This window comes from Mauremys reevesii, linkage group 14, assembly GCF_016161935.1.
Source record: "Mauremys reevesii isolate NIE-2019 linkage group 14, ASM1616193v1, whole genome shotgun sequence".
In the NCBI taxonomy this organism is placed as follows: domain Eukaryota; kingdom Metazoa; phylum Chordata; order Testudines; family Geoemydidae; genus Mauremys; species Mauremys reevesii.
Genome location: NC_052636.1, coordinates 6,679,610 through 6,705,113, shown reverse-complemented (window position 1 = coordinate 6,705,113; position 25,504 = coordinate 6,679,610). Strand labels below are relative to the sequence as shown.

Sequence of the window (25,504 nt, the reverse complement as noted above, 5' to 3'; positions counted from 1 at the left end):
CTTTTTCTCCCCTTCATGAGAAAGAAAGTAAGAGTTATGGCAGCTTGTGGTGCAGAAAATCACTTTTTCCCTCTGGCTGAGGAGCTGGCAATCAGGTACAGATGATCTGAAAATCTCCTTGGGAAGGGAGGGGCACAATGTCAAGGTTCAGCCCCACTCCTGGGGATCAACACAGCCCTCCCAGCTGTGAACAGTGCAGGGAGAGGAAGCAGCAAAGGCAGCTCCCCTCTCCACCCACCCTCCAGCAGCTGCTGTGTAGGGAGGAGCCTGCCAGCACCACATGATGTAGCAGGCCATAGCTAACCCAGGTGGGGCACAGAGGACCCACACACGCCTCTGCAAGGCAAGTTGCCTCTGGAAATTAGGAAAACTGGTGAATTCAAGGCACAGCTGCACACCCAGAAGAAAGGCCAGCACGACACGCCCAGGGAGTGAAGGGGTGCTAAAAGCCTGGTATCAAACCAGGAACCTTCAGATCTTCAAGATAATGCAATCCCAACTGATCTACTGTGGCAATGACCAGGCCAACCAGGACGGCTTAATACACGAGCTGCAGCACATGCTGGGAAGATTTAAACCTGGATGTCACAACACAGGAGACAAGCAGTGGACTTGGCCCGGAGGGGCAGGCTGGGTTTTCCTACATCCCAGTCCCTCAAGCCAGCACCTGCCCCCTCGCACGCTGTCACTGGCACCCCAGCCTGGCCCCTGCCTGTCCTCTCACCCCTGTCTGCGTCCCTTTGCCTGCTTAGCAGTGGCACGATTCCCAGCCGTGGACCATGGGGACATGGAAAAGGTAAGGGGGGACATGACCCTGAAGTGTTTTGGGACCACTGATCTCTGGTGGGACAAGGGGTTAAATGTTGGCAGAGACCCCAAAGGGCAGGTGTGGCTGCTTTCAGGCTGCCTGGGCCCAGACAATGGCCACAAATTCTGTCTCCTAGCAACCGATGGTCGGGGCGCACCTGCTGCAAGAGGCCAGCTGGCCGGGAGGAGTCGGAGAACAAAGAACGAGCTGGAGGCCAGGTGAGCAGGTTACCAGGGAAACAGGACAAAGGACAGACGAGGGGCAAAGGGCCTGGCTGAGTCGGGCTGTTGGGAGCAAGGAGTCTGCTGGGTTGGGACTCGAGGGGAGAGCCCAGGCTCTGAGTTCGGGGTCTCCCCAAGATGGACGTTGCTGAATCTTCCTGCTTCCAATGACAGAACTTTCCCAGGCTGGATTCCAGACCCTAACGAACCTTCTGTTGTACAGCGCTGACGGAGTCACTGGTGATTGTGGAAGTCGGGGCACATGACCTCCCCTTCGGGGGCGGGGTGTAAGGCTTTCCCAGGTGTCCTATTCAGGATGGACTCATGACTGGAAGGTCTTGGGGTGGAACAGGATGCTGAAAGGTCAAAGGTTGGTCTGAGGAGATGCTAGCCAAGGCTTCCCAGTGAGAGCATGTGGGAGGAAAGACTTGGACCTGCCAACTTTGGGAACCTGTGAATGTGAAGTGACCAAGTGGTGAGTTAACAATGATGCTGTTGCACAGGATTTGACTGGAACGAGAAAACAAAAAGTCCTTAAAGTGGAACTCTTGGGTGAATAGAATGAGCTGATTTGTATTCAACCTTGGAAGGCAATAGATTGTTACATCCGTCAGACCAGCCTGGTTTGGTTTGGTTTGGTTGATTCATGGGTTGGCTGCTTTCCCTGGTAAATTGCAGAGGGTTCAGAGAAGAGCCACAGGAATGATTAAAGGCTTGAGCAGGGAGAGAAGTTTAAAAAAATCCTGCAGCTCTGACAGCCCAGGATAACCTCCCACTGCTGGCAATGGGAATTGAGCCTTTGTAACTAGCTGCTGGTACCTGAGGTCTCAGCTATGGATTAAACTGGTGGCAAAGGCAGCTTCGTCCAAAGCAGTGAAGGATGTAAGTCAGGCCTGCACAAATCGTAAAGTGGCGAGGGCCATATTACTCCAAAGAAAACAGCTGAGGGCTGAACCCCCCTAGCCCTGCTGACCCCCCCCAGCACCGCCAAGGCCCCCAAAACACATCACCCCAGCGCCGCCCAGCCCCTGAAATACTCCCCAGCACCGCCTGCTCCATGGAAACAAATCCTCCTTCCCCAGCGCTGCCCCACCAAAACATTGAACCTTGGTAATAAGTTATAGCGGGCCCCTAAGGTAGTATAATTAAGGTAAAAGAAAAATGTCTCTTTGCTAGAAGTAGAATAAGATCTTCCTCCCGCTTGGTAGAGTCGCCCTGTGGAGTGAATGAGGTGGGACCGAGGAAGGCAGCACCTCCAGACAGCTGCACCCCGTGGAGAGGGGCTGGGACCCAGACCAGGTCAGCAGAAGAGGCCAGCCACTGACTCCTCGCTCGCCTCCCTCAGCTCCCCACCCTCCCGGCTCGCCTCCTCAGCCCCGCCACTGCCCCCCCACTCGCCTCCTCACCCCCCCACCCTCCCGGCTCACCTAGTCTGCCCCCGCCACTGCCCCCCCACTCGCCTCCTCAGCCCCCCACCCTCCCGGCTCGCCTCCTCAGCCCCCGCCACTGCCCCCACTTGGCAATCAGTCGCCCCAGGAGTGAATGAGGTGGGACTGAGGAAGGCAGCACCTCAGACAGCTGCACCCCTTGAGAGGGCTGGGAGCCAGACCAGGTCAGCCACTGACTCGCCACCTCCTCACCCCACCCTCCCGGCTCGCCCCAGCCCCGCCCACTGCCCCCACTCGCCTCCTCATCCCCTCACCCTCCCGGCTCGCCTCCTCAGCCCCCGCCACTGCCCCCCCACTCGCCTCCTCAGCCCCCACCCTCCCGGCTCGCCTCCTCAGCCCCGCCACTGCCCCCACTCGCCTCCTCATCCCCACCTCCCGGCTCGCCTCAGCCCCGCCACTGCCCACCCACCCGCCTCCCCTCAGCTCCCCATCCCCTGGCTCGCCTCCTCAGGCCCCGCCACTGCCCCCACTCGCCTCTTCAGCCCCCACCCTCCTGGCTCGCCTCCTCAGCCCCGCCACTGTCCCCCCACTCGCCTCCTCAGCCCCCGCCACTGCCTGCCCACTCGCCACCTCAGCCCCGCCACTGCCCCCACTCGCCTCCTCAGCCCCCACCCCTGGCTCGCCTCCTCAGCCCCGCCATTGCCCCCACTCGCCTCCTCAGCTCCCCACCCTCCCGGCTCACCTCCTCAGCCCCACCACTGCCCCCATCGCCTCCTCAGCCCCCACCCTCCCGGCTCGCCGACTCAGCCCCGCCACTGCCCCCACTCGCCTCCTCAGCCCCCACCCCGCTGGCTCGCCGACCAGCCCCGCCACTGCCCACCTCCCGGCTCGCCTCCTCAGCCCCGCCATTGCCCACCCTCCCGGCTCGCCTCCTCAGCCCCGCCATTGCCCCACTCGCCTCCTCAGCTCCCCACCTCCCGGCTCACCTCCTCAGCCCCGCCACTGCCCACCCTCCCGGCTCGCCTCCTCAGCCCCGCCATTGCCCCCCACTCGCCTCCTCAGCTCCCACCCTCCCGGCTCACCTCCTCAGCTCCCGCCATTGCCCCAATCGCCTCCTCAGCCCCCACCCTCCCGGCTCGCCGACTCAGCCCCGCCACTGCCCCCACTCGCCTCCTCAGCCCCCACCCTCCCGCCTCACCTCCTCAGCCCCACCACTGCCCCCACCCGCCTCCTCACTCCCCACTCCCGGCTCACCTCTCAGCCCCGCCACTGCCCCACTCGCCTCCTCAGCCCCACCCTCCCGGCTCGCCTCCTGAGCCCCACCACTGCCCCCAATCGCCTCCTCAGCCCCCACCCTCCCGGCTCGCCGACTCAGCCCCGCCACTGCCCCCACTTGCCTCCTCAGCCCCGCCACTGCCCCCACTCGCCTCCTCAGCCCCCACCCCTGGCTCGCCTCCTCAGCCCCGCCACTGCCCCCACTCGCCGCCCCAGCACCCCACCCTCCCGGCTCGCCTCCTCAGCCCCGCCACTGCCCGCCCACTCGCCACCTCAGCCCCGCCACTGCCCCCACTCGCCTCCTCAGCCCCCACCTTCCTGGCTCGCCTCCTCAGCCCCGCCATTGCCCCCACTCGCCTCCTCAGCTCCCCACCCTCCCGGCTCGCCTCCAGCCCCCACCACTGCCCGCCCACCCGCCTCCTCACTCCCACCCCGGCCCGCCTCCTCAGCCCCGCCACTGCCCCCCACTCGCCTCCTCAGCCCCCACACTCCCGGCTCGCCTCCTGAGCCCCACCACTGCCCCCCCACTCACCTCTTCAGCCCCCACCCTCCCGGCTCGCCTCCTCAGCCCCCGCCACTGCCCACCCGCCTCTTCAGCCCCGCTCTCTCACCTGCCACTTGCCTACTCACCTCCCATGGGCCGCACAGTGAGCCCACCCGGGCCGCGTGTTGTGCAGGCCTGATGTAAGCGAAAGAGCAAAGCTGGCCATCCGGGGAGCTGCTGCAGTCCTGTAACCACAGCTGGACTGGAGAAGAGGAAAAACTCCCTAAAGTGCTGGGAGCAGCCCCGAGAAAAGGAAGTTTGTCAGTGAGATCAGTAACAATAAATGTGAACTGAAGGAGTGCTTTCTCCTCTGTGCCGACAGGTTTGAATTGTGTTACTGTACTATGAGATAAAGCTTTACAATATCCTGCTCTAATTTCAGGAGGGGTCTGTAACCATAATCAGTCTCTGTGGGAAGTGGGATATTCAAAATTCCCAAGGAATTTAAAGGGTGGGGTTCACAGTTGGTCACCTGAGGGCTGTGCAGTTCAAACCGCTGACCAGAAAGGAGAGAGCAGGGATTGTGGGACATGTACCTGAGGCCAGTTGCAGCACTGTAATCGAGCAGGGTGTCTACACTGGTACCGCGGCGCTGTAGCCCGCGCAGAAAGCTGTACACCTCTCTTCAGGGTGGATTTTTACAGCGCTGCAACTGTGCAGTTTCTGTGCACTAAGTGGCTTGGCAGTGTGCACACCTCAGGAGTTACACCACAGAAATCTGGTTTACTGTACAGAAACCTGCCAGTGTAGACAAGGCCGTAGATGGCTTAACTAAGAGCCTAAGACTGGTCATACTGGGTCAGACCAATGGTCCGTCTAGCCCAGTGTGCTACCTGAGAGTGACCAGTGCCAGATGCGTCAGAGGGAATTAACAGAACAGGCTTGTTGACCTGCAAGATGAGGGTTTTTCACCATTGCCTTTAACTTCATTGTTGTTGATTCCTACTTATCCTCTCTCACCACAACTCCCCCAGGGTCTCTGGGCAAATCAGGTGTGAACCACTCCTGTGATACAGGCCTGTCCCAATCCAGCTGAATTGAGGCAAACTTTGGGCCAATGTCCGTTTGGAAAAGGCCCACTTAGGCCAGCAGGTTTCTCAAAGTATCTGTTGCTGTGAACAGCATGTAGTGTGGATGTGAACCCTAGCATATTAAACATGAAAGAAACACAAGGCCAGCACTGAGGAGGTTTCCAGAGCCAGGCCTGAGGGTGAAACAGTTGTGCTCAAAAGGAAAAGTGGCCTCACCACCTATAAAAATAACTGGTTGCAAAAACAAAACAAAAATTAATTAATTAATTAAATAAAAACGAAAAATAAAAAAAAACAACCCAGAAAAGCTCCTATCACACACCCATCACCACTTCAGATTTTGACATCTCCTGCCTGATGTGACATCTTTGCTTTGCAAACAAGAGACCTGGGAAACTCTGTGGTTGTTACCCTCTAACTGGATAAAGGTTACATGTCTTGTCTCAAGTAATTTTTCTCCTAACAGAAGATTTATTTTAAAATTTATCAAAATAAATTCCATTTGAAATACTACTAATAAAATTGTTACAGTCTATACAGGGTCTCTAGTCCCATAAATGCTATTGCTCTCACCTATTCCCCCACTCTAGTTCCTTAGCAAAACTAAGACACCAAATCACAGCCTCGGGACTCAGCATTCATGTATCCTGCAGTCTGAACTTGGAATCTGATACATTCCCCCATTGGCTACCATCATTTGCCCAGCATGGAAGTGCTTCTTGTCCAACAAGGCAGCCAGATTGGGACCCATAGGCATGGAATGGCTGTGAAGGAATCAGCTGTTTCTCTCTGTGCTTCATCTAACTTTGGAGCCAAATGGTAAAAGACGGTTGTTCCCAATTTAATAATGGCATCCTTTATGAGTGTGCCAGTTAATTAGGGAGCAGGTTCTAAAAATAGTTTACCTGGGCCACAGGTCAACATAGCTTCCATCTCTGGGGTGAAAATCAACCACTAGTACCTGCAATTTCTACCAGAGTTCTTGTCAAATCTTTGACCTTACATGGGGTAATTTCACACTTCTCTGGAATAGAATTCTTCACCAACTGCACAACAGATCAGTAACGACAGTGAGGTACAACTCCCCCAACTATGCCCTTTTATTTCTTTAATCTGGAGGCACAGATTTAAATTAGGGACTAAATTCAGGTGCAGTTTAGAATCCCTGTAAGACAACAAATGTCAGGTCTCTATTAAAAACAGGATATTTCTATTAAAAACAGGATAATTCTGCAGCTATGATGACATCTTCATCATCTGGACCCATGGGAAGGAGACTCTGGAAAATTCCACCACGATTTCAACAACTTCCACCCCTCCATCAACCTCAGCCTGGACCAATCTACACGGGAGGTCCACTTCCTAGACACCACGGTGCAAATAAGTGATGGTCACATCAACACCACCCTATACCGAAAACCTACCGACCGCTATGCCTACCTTCATGCCTCCAGCTTCCATCCCGGACACACCACAAGATCCATTGTCTACAGCCAAGCACTGAGGTACAACCGCATCTGCTCTAACCCCGCAGACAGAGACCAACACCTAGAAAATCTCCACCAAGCATTCTCAAGACTACAGTACCCACACGAGGAAATAAGGAAACAGATCAACAGAGCCAAACGTGTACCCAGAAGCCTCCTACTGGAAGACAAACCCAAGAAAGAAACTAACAGGACTCCACTGGCCATCACATACAGTCCCCAGCTAAAACCCCTACAACGCATCATCAGGGATCTACAACCCATCCTGGACAATGATCCCACACTTTCACAGGCCTTGGGTGGCAGACCAGTCCTCGCCCACAGACAACCTGCCAACCTGAAACATATTCTCACCAACAACTGCACCCTGCACCATAGTAACTCTAGCTCAGGAACCAATCCATGCAACAAACCTCGATGCCAACTCTGCCCACATATCTACACCAGCAACACCATCACAGGACCAAACCAGATCAGCCACAACATCACCGGTTCATTCACCTGCACTTCCACCAATGTAATATATGCCATCATATGCCAGCAATGCCCCTCTGCTATGTACATCGGTCAAACTGGACAGTCTCTAAGGAAAAGGATAAATGGACACAAATCAGACATTAGGAATGGCAATATACAAAAACCTGTAGGAGAACACTTCAACCTCCCTGGCCACACTATAGCAGATCTTAAGGTGGCCATCCTACAGCAAAAAAACTTTAGGACCAGACTTCAAAGAGAAACTGCTGAGCTCCAGTTCATCTGCAAATTTGACACCATCAGCTCAGAACTAAACAAAGACTGTGAATGGCTTGCCAATTACAGAACCAGTTTCTCCTCCCTTGGTTTTCACACTTCAACTGCTAGAACAGGGCCTCATCCTCCCTGATTGATCTGACCTCGTTATCTCTAGCCTGCTTATATATACCTGCCCCAGGAAATTTCCACCACTTGCATCCGAAGAAGTGGGTATTCACCCACGAAAGCTCATGCTGCAAAAACGTCTGTTAGTCTATAAGGTGCCACAGGATTCTTTGCTGCTTCTGCAGCTATAGCACATTCAACACGGATTTCATTTTCTACACATTTGCAGCACCTCCCAGGGGTGAGCTGAACAGAAATGTCACTTCCATTTTTCCATCCCTACCTCAATAGGGATTGTATTTCCCAAATAATAGGCAACATGCACCTGATTAGGAAGGAGATCTCTTCAGGAGCGACCTCCTGCAGGGCCTGGGCCACAACTGCTTTGGTCGTGAAATACATGGGTATTTTGCTTAGTTCCAAATCATTTACTAGGGAATCCTCTTCCCAGCCCTTTAGAAAAAATACTGACCTAACCAATTGAACAACAGGGGGATTGGAATGGTGATGGGGAATAAGGGAATCCCTCTGACTTACCCTAACTACGTCTGTTGTTACAGCAGGTGAAATGACATTTTCCCCTATCCCTGCCCTGTTCCTGCTCTTTCTTATAGTTCAATATATTTTAAGTGAGGAAAATAGTAGCAAAAATATCTGCTCTGCAGCACAACCTGAAGCAACATCAGAGCAACTGGGAATGAAACAATTTGTTTCCGAAGGGAGAACTCATGACTAACAATTGCTGTGAAATGGGGGAACAGTATAACCATGATGCTCAGGGTTTGTTTAGACTAGGGAAAGTGATGGAGTTTAGGTCAGGTCAAGGGGAAAGCTAATGCCAATCCCTGCACCTGGGCTGCATCTGCACAATAACTCTAATTGTCTTTTTACACCAAGATCACTAACTTGAGCAGCCAACGCCACGTACAGCCCTAGTGGATGTAAGGCACAGATACGTTTTGCCTCAGTGTACCTTGTTGGGATCAAACCTCCAGGAGCTGATGAACATTCCTCGCTCAAAAGGAAAGGAGTTGATAGAAAAGATCACAGGACTGACCCCAAAGACGGGTGAGCTACAAAAGGCAGAAGCAGGTAACTCATCTGGGGGAGCTGAGAGACCACAGTGAAGATGGTGCAAAAATCACAATGTGGGAATTAGGAAATGTGTTTTTTTTTTTTTTTATCTTGCCCAGCCCTAGTCAAGGGATTTATTACAGTTCTCTCTCATGTGGATTTTCTGATGTCTAATAAGGCTTGAGCTCTGACTGAAGCTTTTCCTGCACTCAGAGCAAGTGTAGGGCGTCTCTCCTGTGTGGATTCTCTGATGTCTGATAAGGTCCGAGTTCTGACTGAAGCTTTTCCCGCACTCAGAGCACGTGTAGGGCTTCTCCCCCGTGTGGATTCTCTGATGTGTGATAAGGGCTGAGCTGAAACTGAAGCTTTTCCCGCACTCAGTGCATGTGTAGGGCGTCTCCCCCGTGTGGATTCTCTGATGTCCGATAAGGTGTGAGCTCCGACTGAAGCTTTTCCCGCACTCAGCGCATGTGTAGGGCCTCTCTCCTGTGTGGATTCTCTGATGTAAGATGAGGACAGAATGATAAATGAAGCATTTCCCACACTCAGAACATTCATAAGCTTTCTTACCCATGTGGATTTTCCTATGTGTGATAAGGGCAGAGCTCTGATTGAAGCTTTTCCCGCACTCATGGCACATGTAGTGTGTCTCTTCCAAGTTGATTCTGTCACTTGTTATAAGGTCTGAGTGCCTACTGAAGTTTTCCTCTGGCCTCTGCTGAGTCTCACAGGCTTTTGGTTTTTCTGGGAGTGCATAACTCCTGGAAACATTCCCTTTGGGTCTTCCTGATAAAGTTCCATGTGGTTCTCCTTGCTCAGCATCTTCCTGCTGGAGTGTCTCCTCCTCATTCTGACTCACCATCCCATCACCTGATGGGAGACACAGAGAATCCAGGCATAGGTCACTACCTGCGCCACAAAGAAAGAAAATTTCAGAGAGAGGAATGGAAAAAGGGATGAACAATCCAAAATATGTGTGGGAGAGATCAATCCTATCAGGAGCTGATTTTCCCCAAAACCTTCCCCAGAGGAGAGAAGAAGGGATCAGTTTTGGTCTGCATCTCACCAGAACACTCAGGGGAAAGTGAGATCGGGGAGGGACCTGCTGCCAGTTGTCAGTCAGAATAGGAGGGAAGCCATGAGTGACATCTGCCATAATGATTCCACATCTGCAGGGAACAATCCTGAACTTGGAGAGCTCACAGGGTCTTTGTAGGGCATCCCAAATGTTTCCTGCATTCCCGCACAGTTTTTGAGTTGGTTTAACCAATTCTTCACCTGTGCAGGCAGCTCTTGGAAGCACTTCTTTCTCAGAGCCCTGGAGGTCTGGGACCCACGGCTCTTCCCCTCGTTCCAGCTGGGAGATCAAATCAGGTTTGGAATTTGGAAACCTTACTGCAGGCAAAGAAAATGAGGGAGGTCAGTGGAATTTGTGGGATACTTGTCACAAAGAATATTCCATGGTTTTAACCCCCAGCTCATTTTTAAGCAGTAACATCCCAAGGCCAGCTTCCTTGGCTCCAAGTGGCAGGAGAGTTATTATAATAAATCATATTAATTACCTTAGTGCCTAAGGACCAACTAACAGTGGGTCCCCATTGTGCTAGGACAAGTACAAACCCAGAATAGTAGCTGGGCCATGCCCTGAAGAATTTACAATCTAAATATACAAGACAGACACAGAATGGGGGAAGGGGTAGAACCCACTGTTAGGTGTATTTTTATCACGTAGCTGGTTACAGGGTGTAGATGAGCGGACTCACCCCTGCAGTGCCTTCTGCTGGTGACTCCTGGGAATTAGCTCATTCCAGCTCTGGAGCGCTTTCTGCAAGCCCGTGATCCGCCTGTCCTCTGGCCCCCTGCCCTCCCTGGACCTGGTGCCCTTTATTTGGGGTGCTACCCACAAGCAGTACCCCACCAATCTGGGTCTCCTCCTGGGGAACCCCAAACCACTATCCCCACTTTGCCTCAGTTACTGCCTAGTCTCCATCTAGCCCCCGTTCACTGGGGCAGACTGCAGTGTCAGCCACTCACCATAGGCAAAGGGGTTTGGACCTGCTGCCTTTGCCTACCCCTAGGCTGCCTCTTCAACCCCCAGTACCTGTTGGCTTTGTGCTAGGCCGCAGCCTGGGGCTTTCCAGGCAGGAGCTCCCCAGCTTCTCTGCCTTTCCCCAGCCCTGCTCCACTCAGGTACCCTGTGTCCAGCTCCCTGCAGCCAGGCCCTTCTTCCTCTACAGGCAGAGGGAGACTCTTGTCTGCCCCGGGCTTCTCTGTCTTTCTAGGGCCAGCTGAGTCTGTCTGGGGCATGGCCCCAGCTGCAGCCACTTCCCCCAACCAGCCCAGCCTAAAGGCTGCTTTCTCCAGCCACAGCCCTCCCAGGGCTGTTTTTAATCCTTCAGGGCAGGAGCAAGGGACCACCCTGCTACACAGGGGTATAAAAACAAAGAATCAAAATCACAGTCTGCCTGTGTCTGGGCCTTCTCTCACTAGGACAGTCTGAGGCCTTGTTCTTAGGCTAAGGCCTTTGGCTAAGCAGCAGGGGCAGCCATCAGCTGGGAAGCGAAGGGTCACATCCTCACATCCCAAACCAGTCACACTGAAATAAGGTGCTATTGGGCTGTTAGGAAGATGATCCTGTCCTGATACTGCCCATCACCACCAGATAAAGAAACAGATCTTAAAATGGTTAAAGAAAACCTAGTTTGACAGCAGCCTGTCTGGCAAGAAATCCCTTATCAATGCTTGTGGTTGTGAAAAAGATGGTTACTCACCGTAGTAACTGTTGTTCTTCGAGATGTGTTGCTCCTATCCATTCCATGTAGGTGCACGCCACGCGTAACGGCTCTTCGGAACATTTTTACTCTAGCAACTCCGGCGGGCCGGCTGGGCGCCCCCGGGAGTGGCACCGCCATGGCGCTGAATATATACCCCAGCTGGCCTGTCCGCTCCTCAGTTCCTTCTTGCCGGCTACTCCGACAGTGGGGAAGGAGGGCGGGTCTGGAATGGATAGGAGCAACACATCTCGAAGAACAACAGTTACTACGGTGAGTAACCGTCTTTTCTTCTTCGAGTGATTGCTCCTATGCATTCCAGTTAGGTGATTCCCAAGCCTTACCTAGGTGGTGGGGTCGGAGTGAGACGTGGCAGAGTGTAAGACTGCTGAGCCGAAGGCTGCATCGTCTCTGGATTGTTGCACCAATGCGTAGTGGGAAGCGAAGGTGTGGACAGAAGACCAGGTGGCCGCTCTACAGATGTCCTGGATGGGAACATGGGCCAGGAAAGCGGCCGACGAGGCTTGCGCTCTTGTTGAGTGAGCGGTGAGGCGGCACGGTGGCACGCGAGCAAGCTCGTAGCATGTCCGGATACATGCCGTCACCCAGGAGGAAATCCGCTGCGAGGAGATCGGCTCGCCTTTCATGCGGTCGGCAACCGCCACAAACAGCTGTGGCGAACACCGGAAGGGCTTCGTCCGCTCGATATAAAGCGAGGCCCCGCGGACGTCCAGGGTGTGAAGCTGTTGCTCATGAGGTGAGGCGTATGGCTTCGTGAAGAAGACCGGAAGGAAGATCTCCTGATTGAGGTGAAAGGCCGACACCACCTTAGGGAGGAAGGCCGGGTGTGGTCGGAGCTGCACCTTGTCTCCGTGGAAGACAGTGTATGGTGGACTAACCGTTAGTGCCCGGAGCTCAGAAACTCGTCTTGCCGATGTAATTGCGACTAGGAAGGCTGTCTTCCAGGAGAGGTAGAGTGGCTAGTGGCTCGAAGGGCGGTCCCATAAGCTTGGCCAGAACGAGATTTAAATCCCAGGTTGGGGAAGGACGCCGCATCGGTGGGTACAAGCGGTCCAGGCCCTTAAGGAAGCGGGAAACCATCTGGTTGGAGAATATGGACCGACCTCCCATGGATGGACGAAAGGCGGACACGGCTGCCAGGTGCACCTTTAAGGAGGAGACCGCGAGTCCTTGTTGTTTAAGGTACCAGAGGTAGTCCAGGATTGTAGGGATAGGGACTAGGAAGGGATTAAGGCCGCGCTCATCGCACCAGAGCGAAACGCTTCCATTTCGCGAGGTAGGTGGAGCGAGTGGAAGGCTTCCTGCTTTCAAGTAGGACTTGCTGTACTGCCGCCAAACAGTCCCTCTCTGCGTGGGTCAACCACGCAGGTACCAAGCTGTAAGATGGAGGGACTGTAGGTTCGGGTGGCAGAGTCTGCCGAAGTCCTGTGTGATGAGGTCCGGCCATAGCGGAAGGGGAATGGGATCCCGAACGGAGAGCTCGAGCAGCAGGGTGTACCAGTGCTGCCTCGGCCAGGCCGGAGCGACGACTATTACGTGGGCCCTGTCCCTCCGAAGCTTGAGTAGCACCCGGTGTATGAGCGGGAACGGAGGGAAGGCGTAGAGGAGGTGATCCGTCCAGGAGCAAAGAAATGCGTCCGACAGGGAGCCTGGGGAGCGACCCTGGCACGAACAAAACAGGTGGCACTTCCTGTTCTCCTTGGAGGCAAACAGGTCTATCTGGGGAAACCCCCACCTCCGGAAAATTGTGTGCGCCACATCCGGACGGAGAGACCACTCGTGGGAGAGGAACGACCTGCTGAGATGGTCGGCCAGCGTGTTCTGCACTCCTGGAAGAAAGGACGCTTCCAGGCGAATCGAGTGGGTCACGCAGAAGTCCCACAGGAGCATCGCTTCCTTGCAGAGCAGGGAGGAGCGAGCTCCGCCCTGCTTGTTCACATAGAACATCGCCATCGTGTTGTCCATGAACACCGCCACGCAGCGGCCTTGCAGACGGGCGCGGAAGGCGAGACACGCCAAGCGGATCGCTCGCAGCTCCCGGACGTTGATGTGGAGGGAGAGCTCTTGGGGCGACCAGAGACCCTGTGTGTGAAGGTCGCCCAGGTGAGCCCCCCATCCCAACGCCGAGGCATCCGTGGTCAGGGTGACGGATGGGCGAGGAGGGCGGAACGGGACTCCTGCACACACGACCTCTGGGTCCAGCCACCAGCTGAGCGAATCGAGGGTAGGCTTCGTGACCGTGACCACGACCACCAATGCGGGCGGTACACCGATGCCAGCCAAGATTGAAATGGGCGAAGGCGCAGCCTGGCGTGCATGGTCACGAATGTGCAGGACGCCATGTGGCCCAGGAGGCGCAGGCAGGACCGAACCATCGTCGTGGGAAAGGTGTGTAGGTCCCGAATGATGGAGACCATTGTCTGGTGCCGAGACCGAGGGAGGCAGGCCCTGGCTAAACTGGAGTCGAGGACCGCTCCGATGAACTCCACTCGTTGTGATGGAGTTAAAGTGGACTTCTCGGCATTGATGAGAAGGCCCAGGAGCCGAAATAGGGATAGTATTTCCGTCATCTGGTCCATTACCAGCTGTTGGGATGTCCCGCGAACCAGCCAGTCGTCGAGATACGGGTAGACGTGTATGCGACGACGGCGGAGGGCTGCGGCCACCACTGCCATACACTTGGTAAAGACCCTTGGCGCGGTGGACAGGCCGAAGGGCAGCACCACAAACTAGTAGCGCGCACTGTTGACCATGAAGTGCAGGTAGCGTCGATGGGGAGGGTAAATCGCGACATGGAAGTAGGCGTCCTTCATGTCGAGGGCGGCAAACCAGTCTCCCGGATCCAGGGAGGGAATGATGGTCCCCAGGGTGACCATGCGAAACTTGAGCTTGAGCAGGTACCTGTTGAGCTCGCGGAGGTCTAGTATGGGTCGGAGACCTCCTTTCGCCTTGGGGATGAGAAAATATCGGGAATAAATCCCCTGCCCCGCATGTCGTGCGGCACCTCCTCTATGGCCCCCAAGCTCAACAGAGTCTCGACCTCTTGTAGGAGGAATTGCTCGTGAGAGGGGTCCCTGAAGAGGGACGGGGAAGGCGGGTGGGAAGGAGGGGGCGAAATAAACTGAAGGCGGTAACCATACTGGATAGTACGAAGGAACCAGTTGTCCGATGTTATTTGGGACCACGCCGGGAGGAAGTGGGAAAGGCGGTTGTAAAATAACGGGGTAGGATCCGGGAAGGAGACTGATGGGCCGTCCTCGGGTGTCCCATCAAAAGGCCTGTTTGGGCCCTTGAAAGGGGCCTGGGCCTGGTTGCGTCTGTTGCCCGATGGTCTACGGCGGTTTAGGTTAGCACGCCGACTATTATAGGGCCTTGACCTGGCCTGGGTAAAGGGCCGGTAGGGCTGCTGCCGGAATGACCTCCTCTGGGTAGCCGGTGTGTGCATACCTAAGGTGCGAATGGCAATTCGACCATCTTTGAGGGTCTGAATTCTGGAGTCCGTTTTCTCCGAGAAGAGACCCTGAGTGTCGAACGGGAGGTCTTGAAGGGTGTACTGCACCTCAGGCGGCAAGGTGGAGGACTGCAGCCAGGAGATACGCCGCATGGTCACACCGGAGGCCAGGGTTCTGGCTCCTGAGTCCGCCGACTCCAGAGCGGCCTGGATGGAGGACCGGGAGGCTTTTTTGCCTTCGTCCAAGAGGGCCGAGAACTCTTGACGTGAGGCTGTTGGGATCAGCTCCGAAAATTTCGCCAGGGACACCAAGATGTCAAAGGTGTAACGAGCGAGAAGAGCCATCTGGTTGGCAATCCGGAGCTGGAGGCCACCCGCCGAATAGACCTTCCGGCCCAACAGGTCCATGCGCCGTGCGTCTTTGGATTTTGGCGCCAGAGCGGGCTGCCCATGCCTCTCCCTGTCATTTACGGACTGTACCACGAGGGAGTCCGGAGTCGGGTGCATATAGAGGTACTCGTATCCGTGGGCGGGACCGAGTACTTGCGCCCACGCCACGCCGCGTGGGAGGGACGGACGCCGCGACTGCCAGGTGGTAGTGGCATTCCGCTGTATGGTGCGGATGAAGGGCAGGGCCACCCACAGCGGGGCCTCGGCTCCAATGACGGTCACCGGGTCGTCATCCTCCGGGACCTCCACCACGGGGAGGTCGATAGCCTTCGCCACCCGTCGAAGAAGGTCTTGGTGGGCCCGCAAGTCAATAGGAGGGGGGTCTGCGGTAGAAGCCCCCGCCACCGCCTCATCCGGCGAGGATGATGAGAACAGACCTTGGACCACCGCTTCTGGAGCTGGTTCTTCCAGGGGGTGTGAAGCCGCCTCGGACCCTGGATGCTGCGCGGGACCAGGTGGCGACGGGGCCTCACCCAGTGGTGATGGGGGAGGCCTGCTCACCGTGGCTTCGGGCACCCTATGTTTGGCGCCCACGTGCCTTGGGGGAAAGGGGAGACCTTGAGGCTCGTGGTAGGCCCAAGGGACCCAAAAACCCCACTGCTGTGGTCCGTGGTCCTGGCCTTGGGGGTCGGCCCAGAGATCTCTCCCGCTGCCCACCTGAGAGGCGACTGAGGGCTGACGAGAGGGCAAAGGCGGGGCAGAGGCGCTGAAAGATTGCGCCGTGGATGCCGGCAGTAGGTCCCTGAGCGGCTTCGGGAGTCACGGTGCCGGGAACGGTACCGGGATCCGGACCTCCCTCGGTACCGACGGTCGGGTGACCGGACCGAGCGCTCCGAGTGCAACCGGTACCGCGATGGTGAGCGGTACCGGGACTGCGACCGGTGCCAAGACGGAGAGCGGTACCGCGATGGTGAACAGTGCCGAGATCTGGATCGGCGTGGCGGTGACCGTCTGCGGGACCGGGAGCGGGAGCGGGACCGACGTCTATCTCGTCCGTCAGGGGGAGGCGGCCGCATCATCGCCGGCTTGCCCGCTGACTGAACGGCCCGCACCGGCGGTGCTGGGGGCCGGAGGCTCGGTGCCTCTGTGAGCTCGATGAGCTCTCTCGCCGATGAGAATGTCTCGGGCGTGGACGGGAGCTGCAGCTCAACCACGGTTGGCACCGGGGAGCAGGGTGGTACCGGACTCAACGGCTCTTGCGGTGCCGGAGTCGACGGTACCGTGCACGGTTTGTGCACCGCCGCAGCCGGTACCAGAGGCGCCGGTGGTGGCTGGGCAAGCGGTCCCGTAGCATGCGGCTTAGAGGCCGTCTGCGCTGTCTTCCGTTTTCTCGTTGGAGAGAGGGAACGGTGCCGGGATGCCGGTGCCGGCTGCAGAGCTCGAGCAGTCTCGGTACCGGAGCGGCTCGGGGCCGCCGGTGCGCTGCGCGCCGATGACAATTTCGGTGCCGCTGGGGTCGGCGCAGGAGGTTGAAGTGTCGCCTCCATAAGGAGCTGCTTCAGGCGAGTGTCCCGCTCCTCTCTAGTTCTCGGCTTAAACGCCGTGCAGATGGGACACCTATCTGGACGATGGGTCTCCCCGAGGCAGCGCAGGCAGGAGTCGTGCGGGACCCCGACAGGCATGTGCCGCTGGCAAGCCGCACAGGGCTTAAACCCCGGTGCCTTGGGCATGAGCCCGCACCGGTTGTGGAAGAAGAGGGGCTAAACCCCCCTAATTCCCTTACTATACTATATCTAACTAAACTTATTCAACTAATCTAACAACTAAACTAACAACCAATTATGTACACGCAGGGAAATGGAGAAACACTAGGGCTGTGGAGGTAAAGGAGCACTCCACTGTTCCAACTGGCCGTCACGGGCGGTAAGAAGGAACTGAGGAGCAGACGGGCCGGCTGGGGTATATATTCAGCGCCATGGCGGCGCCACTCCAGGGGGCGCCCAGCCAGCCTGCCGGAGTTGCTAGGGTAAAAATGTTCCGAAGAGCCGTGCACGCGCGGCGCGCACACCTAACTGGAATGCATAGGAGCAATCACTCGAAGAAGAACCCTCATTTCTGTATTGTTTTATCTTTATGGCCACCACTTTTACAATGTTAAACAGTCTGGTTCTCTAACTGGTTTTGTCTGCTGTATAATTAATTTTGCTAGATGTAAGTTAATTAGGGTAGAGGGATACAATAGGTTAGAGAATTATGTATCAATGTGTTAGGATTGGTTAATTAAATTTCAGTACAATGATTGGTTACAAAGGTATAGCTGACAATGTTACTATATAAACTTAGTCAAACAGGGGAGCAGGAACGGGGACACAGGGTAAATGCTCTGCGGCATCAGAGCTGGTAAGGGGGACACGGGGAAAATGCTCTGCGGTGTCAGAGCAGATAAGGGGGACACGCCGCCGAAGACCCCAGGCCTCCTGAATCCTCTGGGCAGCCATGAGTGACAATCATTCCCTTGTCTCTGTCGGGTATTCCATTGATGTAGGTTACTCCCAGCCAGTCCTTAATGACCCATTCATATCATCCCATGACAGCTACGTGACAAAACACCTCACGTCTTCTGCTCTTTATAATCACAACAATACCAATGACAGCAGGAAACTGAGGTGTGCATTGGCATCATACAAGTATCACCAAAAGTCCCACCTCTATCTCAGACACACTGCTCATAGCCCCCGGAGAGAAAGCAAAGCACAGGAACTGGACGTTAGTCCAGCGAACACAGTGGAGGACAAGCTGCAATCCTCACACCCTGGTAAAAAAGGAGAGGCATGTGGGTCCCTACCCACAGAGAGGGGCTGGCTACAGGCCTGATATCTGAGGGTCATTCCTTGAGCAGACCATGGAGGCAAGTCAGCAGCCATACCCCAGAACTGTGACATCGCAAAAGCACAGTTTGGGGAATTAGGAAATCTAGTGACTCAGGTGTAATGGGAGGGAGAATTAAACTCCCCCAGTGGGAGGAGAAGGCTGGGGAATTACACACTAACATTCAGGAGCAACAGCCTCTAATTCTTCTGGAAAAGGAGAAGGTCAGAAACAAGAACTGGGCCACGCAGCCTCAGGAGGGACCGGCTCAGAGATCCAAGGAGCAGGGAGGGAAGACGGCTTGTGGCTGCTGCAGATGGGGAGAGGGGGGACAAGACTCTCCAAACTCTCACTCTTCTTGACCCGACCTGAGTTTACGATCTATGACCCAGTCTCACGTCTTGTGGGCAATTTTATACTCGCTAGAGGTAAGATGTCATGATCAGAGAATTGCTTATTAGCTTGGAACATGCGTGGAGGGGCAAGGAGGTGAACATAAAGAAATGAGTTATTCAGGCAGGTCGACACTACAGCCGGGATTGACGCCTGAGATCGATCCAGCCGTGGTCGATTTAGTGATACGATTTAGTAAACGTAGCCTAAGCTTGCTACAGTTCAGGGCCTTATATTACGCTGAGGCTTTGTGAGAGTGGTTATGCTGAAGTCTGGGATTTACCTGAGGTTTGGGTAGGGATTCAGGGTTAAAGGTCTGGAATCCCCCACAGCTCTAGATCCCCAAACCTCTCCTTCCGCCCACTGACCCACCCACCCCACTTCCTGGGTGCCCTTCCTCCACACTCCCCTCTCCTTATGGGAGATAAGGGAAAAGAGGGGGACAAAGAAACTTGTCAAAACTTGGATGATGAATAAAGTTATTACTGCTCAGCTTCTTTAGAGACCCCACAGCTTCTAATAACCCAGGGGACAGGACTCCTTACCCAGCGAGGTCACCGTCTCATAGTTCTCCTGCATCACATCCCTGTAGAGGGCTCTCTGAACAGGATCCAGCAGAGCCATTTCCTCCCTGGTGAAATACACAGCCACCTCCTCGAAGGTCACCGGCCCCTGAAAGAGCAAGAGTCCAACACTCAGTACCTGCTGCCCCACTCACAACCCCACTATTCACAGAACAGCAGCACCAGGTAAATGGAAGCTCCGGGAGGCACATGTTAACAGAGTCCCACCCCACCTTGCTTAGAGCAGCCAGGAGGCATCAGGGGGCGGAAAGAGAGAAACTTTGTGTCTCCCAGCTGACAGACGGAGGCAGGGTCATCACATTTATCACATAGCTACTAACCAGAGCTTAATATAGGAGATGGGCCCGTCTCTGGACCCTGCTGCTGGCTCCCTGGTAGGAATCCCAACACTCTCCAAATAAAATATATAGAAGAAAGGGGAACTCAATAGTAAAGAATCTAAGTTAGAAGGTCAGAATTGTAGAAAGTTGGCAAGGGAAGCTATCAGAAATCAATGATCAACCAATGAAAATAAGAAGGAAGTTTTTAAAAGTACAAAATTAATCCTAACAATGGTAGTGGTACATTACTAGAGGGAAATGGCAGAATTAACAACAACCATGCAGAAAAGGTAAAATGTTCAATAAATATTTCTCTCCTGGATTTGGAGAAAAACAGATGATGTAACTCATATCATAAGGTGTTGACGCTGACAGTCTTTCCATTCCAAAAGTAACTCATGAGGACATTAAACAGCAGCTATTCAAGTTAGATGTGTTTAAATCAGTGGGTCCAGATAACTAGAGTTCTGAAAGATCTGCTGGAGGAGCGTGGTGGACTGTTAATGTTGATTTTAATTAGGACTTGGAACACTTGGGAAATTCCACAAGACTGGAATAAAGCTAATGCTGTGCCAATATTTAAAAACTATCAAAGAGATGTCGCAGCTAATGACAAGTGTGTCAGTCTGACATCGATACTGGGCAAGAGAATGGAGCAGCCGATACTAGATTTCATTAATAAAGAAAGGAGGGTAATATAATTAGTACCCATTAAAAAGGTGTAGACACAATAGATCCTATCAGACTAACTGGATATCCTTACTGGATGAGATCAAAAGTTTGGTTGCAGCTAATAGTACTGATGTAATATACGTAGGCATATGAATTGGTTCAGCACAATATTTTGACTAGAATGTACAAAATACACAAGGCATACATTAAATAGATTAAAAACTGGGATTTTAAATAGGGAACCATGGTCGAGTGGATTTCTTTCTAGCGGGTTCCCGCAAGGATTGGATCTTGGCCCTGTGCTATTTAACATTCTTATCAATGACCTGGAAGAGAATATAAAATCATCACTGATAACGTTTGCATTTGCCACAAAGACTGAGGATGGGGGGTAACTAATGAAATGTCAGTAGGTTCAGGTTTCAGCACTGGGAGTCTGGGAAGTTTTCGCAGCCCTGGCTGGAGGGTTATTTCCTGTTCCACAAAGAGGGAAAGTTCCATTCCCTACACTTGTGCCTTGACATTAGGACCTATCTGACACTACAGCCCATATTCAGCATAGTGGCAGGATTATAGTATGATTAGGACATGAGGCATTTTGTACAAGATGAGTCATGTGCGGTGTCACTGGAAAAGTTATGATTTGCTGAATATGATACCTGTGTGCATGGATCATGTTTTGTATCTGAAGTTATGGATATTGACTCTGTATCTGTCTTTCAAATGTGCTTACTCTGGGTAACACCCACAACGAGCCTTTCAGGAACAATGAAGAAGCCAGACAGTGCTGATGGTTCAGCAACAAAGACATGTGACCAGACCACATGACAATGAACTTTATTTTGGTACCTGTATTTTTCCACAAACTGGACTGGGAACTTAGTTTAGAACAAAGGGTTCCCGACATATGGAAAAGCTACATAAGGTGGGTGTGACATCATCTCTTGGCTTCATTCTCCACACAAGAGAACTCCTGGAAGCACCTGAGGAACAAAGACTGAACTGGGGGAAGTGCTGGTCCCAGGGTAACGAGATTTCTAGCTTGTGTATGGAAACTTGGGGGACTGCTTCTATCATCAGTCAGGGTGAGAAATTGCTAATTCAAATTCTATCCAGATAGTATGTTAGGCTTTTTTGAGTTTTTGGTCATTTGCTAAGTCATCTGCTTTGATCTGTTTGCTAACACTTATCGCAGGGAAATTGGCTGTTGTCTTCTCTCTCTCCTTGAGTGGCTTAGGTAAAGCACTCAGGTAGCTTAGCTGGGTGTATGGCGCCACCTGCTCTCGTGTTGGGTGATAACAGGCCCTGGAGAGGCTGGCTGAATTTCCAGCAAAGCAGCGTGAGAAGGGGCAGCCCAGCTTGAGGGTTAGAGGGCACAGCGGTTCCCAGAAGCTCCCCAGACTGCACCCCGGGGTGACAACCCATCACACCCTCTAGTACACAAGTTTCAGCAGGTTTGTCACATCCTGTCCCCTCCCTTTCTCCACCCAAGATATTTCCTGCCTCCCACCACCTCTAGCAGCTCCCACCAGTGGTGAGCTCCAGCCGGTTCGCATGAACCGGTTGTTAAATTTAGAAGCCTTTTTAGAACTGGTTGTTCCAGGACAACCGGTTCTAAAAAAGCTTTTAAATTTAACAAAGGCTCGGGCAGCTGTCCACCCGGCCCCCGGCCCCAGCTCGCCTCCCCCTCTCCTGTGAACGCTCCGCCCTCCTTCTCCTCCCCCTCCCCTGCTTCCCACAAATCAAATGTTTGCGGGAAGCCTGAAACAAGCAGCAGGCTAGTAAGCCGGGCCTGGGGGAGGCAGTGGGACGGCGCGCGCGGCTCAGTCCGGCTCCACCTGAGCAGCTCCCCCTGGCACTGGCTGAGCGCTCCAGCCGGGTCCCGGCTAAGCACCCCTGGCTTGGGCTGGTCCCGGCCGAGCGGCTCCAACACGGCCCAGCACGGGCCCCGCAGCACCAGTCCTGGCCGAGCGGCTCCAGCCCGGATCGGGGAGTCGGGTCCTTTGTCGCCAGTCGCGGTCCTGGCCCCAGGCAGTGTGGTAAGGGGGAAGGGAGCAGGGAGGGGGTGTTCAGTGGCTTGTGGGGGGCTGGATAGGGGTCGGGGCGGTCAGAGGGCAGAGTACAAGGGGGCTGAATGGGGGCAAGGGTCCCTGGGGCAGTCAGAAAGGAGCAGGGGTTGGATGAGGTGCTGGGGGCCGTCCGGGACAGTGAGAAGGGGTGGTTGGATGGGGCAGGGGTTCCAGGGGGGCATCAAGCCGGAGAGGAGGGGTTTGAGGGGGCGGCAGGGGGCAGTCAGGGGACGGGGGGATGGGTCGGGGTCCCCACGGAGGGTGTCAAGGAGCATGGGGGGTTGGATGGGGCAAGACCCCCGGGGAGGCATGACCCCCTCGTGAGGTGAGGAGGAGGGAACCTGTTGTTAATATTTTGGCAGCTCATCACTGGCTCCCACCCTCCTGTACATTTACTGCTTCTCTCCCTCCAAGCAGAACCCACCACCAGCTCCCTGAGAATCCCTTACCTGAGCCAGCTCCATTGCAGCCATTTCCTTCCTGCTGGGAGGAGGGGATAATCTGGAGCAAAGTGTGGACGCTAATCTGTAGCCTGCCAGGGCGAGAAGGGCAATGGGAGAGAATTCAGACAGGGTTTCTGTCCTTTCCAAATGTCGATTCCCCCCAGCATTGTTCCCTGCCAATGGACATTCTAGGTTCTGCCACACTGTGAAGCACAGAGTGACCTTCTCCCAGTACAGGCCTAGCCCCCTCCTACCAGGGTGTGACCCTCTGACACATGGTGACACCCTCCCAGCAGCAGAGTCTCTCTGTTACACTTATCAAGTTTGCGGAAGATACCAAGCTGGGAGGGGTTGCAAGGACTTTGGAGGATAGAACTGAAATTCAAAATGATCTGGACAAACTGGAGAAATGGTCTGAAGTAAATAGGATGAAATTCAATAAGGACAAATGCATAGTACACCGCTTAGGAAGGATCAATCAGTTGCACACATACAAAATGGGAAATAACGGCCTAGGACGGAGCGCCATGAAAGGGATCTGGGGTCACAGTGGATCACAAGCTAAATAGGAGTCAACAGTGTTGCAAAAAGCAAGTATCATTTTGGGATGTATTAGCAGGAGTATTGTAAGCAAGACACGAGAAGAAATTCTTCTGCTCTCCTCCACACTGATTAGGTCTCAACTGGAGTAGTGTGTCCAGTTCTGGGGGCCACATTTCAAGAAAGATGTGGACAAATTAGAGAAAGTTCAGAGAAGAGCAACAAAAATGATTAAAGATCTAGAAAACATGACATATGAGGGAAGATTGGAAAAAACTGGGGAAGACTCAGAGGGGACGATCACAGTTTTCAAGTACATAAGAGGTTGTTACAAACATGCCGGAGAAAAATTGTTCTTCTTAACCTCTGAGAATAGGACAAGAAGCAATGGACGTAAATTACAGCAAGGGCGGTTTAGGATGGAGATTAGGAAAAAACCTCCTGTCAGGGTGGTTAAGCACTGGAATAAATTGCCCAGGGAGGTTGTGGAATCTCCATCACTGGGGATATTTAAGAGCAGGCTGGACAAACACTTGTCAGGGATGGTCTAGATAATACTGAGTCCTGCCTTGAGGGCAGGGGACTGGCCTAGATGACCTCTCGAGGTCCCTTCCAGTTCTGTGATTCTAAGAACCAAAGGCCAGAGAACAACAGAATCAAAGGAGTCACTCTGGGATTCTCCTGTCACTGTCCCCAAGGCAGCTCTCTCAGGTTTAGAAGAGTGGTTTTGTGAAAGTTACTGGGGGCCCCCCCTTAATAGCTTACAAGTGGCCAGTAGGGGGAAGCACAAGCCTCACGTACACAGTAACCTGAACTTTTGAACTATCTTTTCTCTTCTGCCTCAAAGCAGAGAAATCTTGCTCCAAGCCAGTTTTCACTGACCAGATAACGGTTTCACAGGGTCTGCAACCACCAATGAAGCGTTAACACGACTTGGTCTTTGTCTGAACGTGTATAAAGGATCTGTAAAACTTGTGTCAGGCAGAGTCTTCTGTATCTATTTACAGGGCTCTCCTTTCTTCTGCAGAATAAAGCAATCTTTCCTTATCCCTGTCAGGCTGTTATTGGCTCTCAGCTAGATGGACCCACTATTTCTGTAACAGTTTGATGCTCCAGCCTTTATACAGTCTCTGGCAGTGCCCCCTTTCATCGGCAGGGCCTAGTTTTAGCTTTTGGGAAGCGTGACCCCGGGGGCTCTGAGACTGGGCCTTCTTGCCACAGCACATCTTGTTTCTTTCTATGGCTCCCCAGTAAGTCCAAATGAGTAGATACTCCTCATGCAGACTGTGAACATAAGAACATAAGAGCTGCCCACTGCATCAGAGCAATGGTCCATCTACCTCAGTGGCCAATGCCAGGTGCCCCAGAGGGAATGAACAGAACAGGGAACCATCAAGTGATCCTTCCCCTGTCACCCATTCCCAGCTTCTGGCAAACAGAGGCTAGAGACACCATCCCTGCCCAGCCTGCCTGTGACACTGGCAGATGAGGTGTTAGCTCTTACTCAAGCCTCTATGTCTTAATTGAACAGGGACAAACACACAGTGGAATCAGTCTGACTCACCTGTGTTAGTATTGTTAAAACAGGTATTAGGATTATAAGAACATTTTTAGACTTTATTGAATGCTTTACTGAGTTGCTGCCTGGGTTAACATCTGACTAGTTGCATTGTGAGCCTCTGTGGCTCTGTAAATCACCACACAGGACAGAGACTTTACTTAGGTGAAGTGCTGATTGACAGCCGAATGCATTACACCCTGCCTGGCAGGAAAGGTCCATCCACACCAGAGAGACTATTATGGGATGTTAAAGAAGACACAAGGCTGTTGTTGTGCTCTTGACTTCCCATTAGCTGAGTTTACAGTTCAGAGCACATGGCAGGAAGGGGATGAAAAACCCCACACAGAAGGAACTGATTATCTGTATGCTGCTTGGACTCTGGGGGGCAAAGTTTCTAGGCATAAGCACGAAATCCCCAGCTGCTTAGCCGGGGTTAGTCCTAAAGAATATGCAGAGCTTGCTTATTAGAGAAGCTTCTATTACCTTTGACATTTAAGACTGTAACTTGTCTGCATCTGGATGATTAGCTGCTGTGACAGGGCAAGGCCAGATGGCTATAGGAAAGTAGTGAGAAACAGGTATGTTAGCCCCAGGCTAAACAAATCCCTGTTACCATGGTAACCAAAATGACAGTTGCTCCAGGTTAGTCAAGACACCTGGGGCCAATTAACATCCTTCCAGAAAGCAGTGGAGACAGCTAGGTTGATTGAGACCCCGAAGCCAATCAGGGGC

The 25,504-nt window shown here is 53.6% G+C and overlaps 1 pseudogene; it reads left to right on the top strand.

Annotated features, from left to right (window-relative positions):
- LOC120381406 overlaps positions 1–25,504 on the top strand; it is an 83,811-nt pseudogene that overhangs the window by 40,707 nt on the left and 17,600 nt on the right.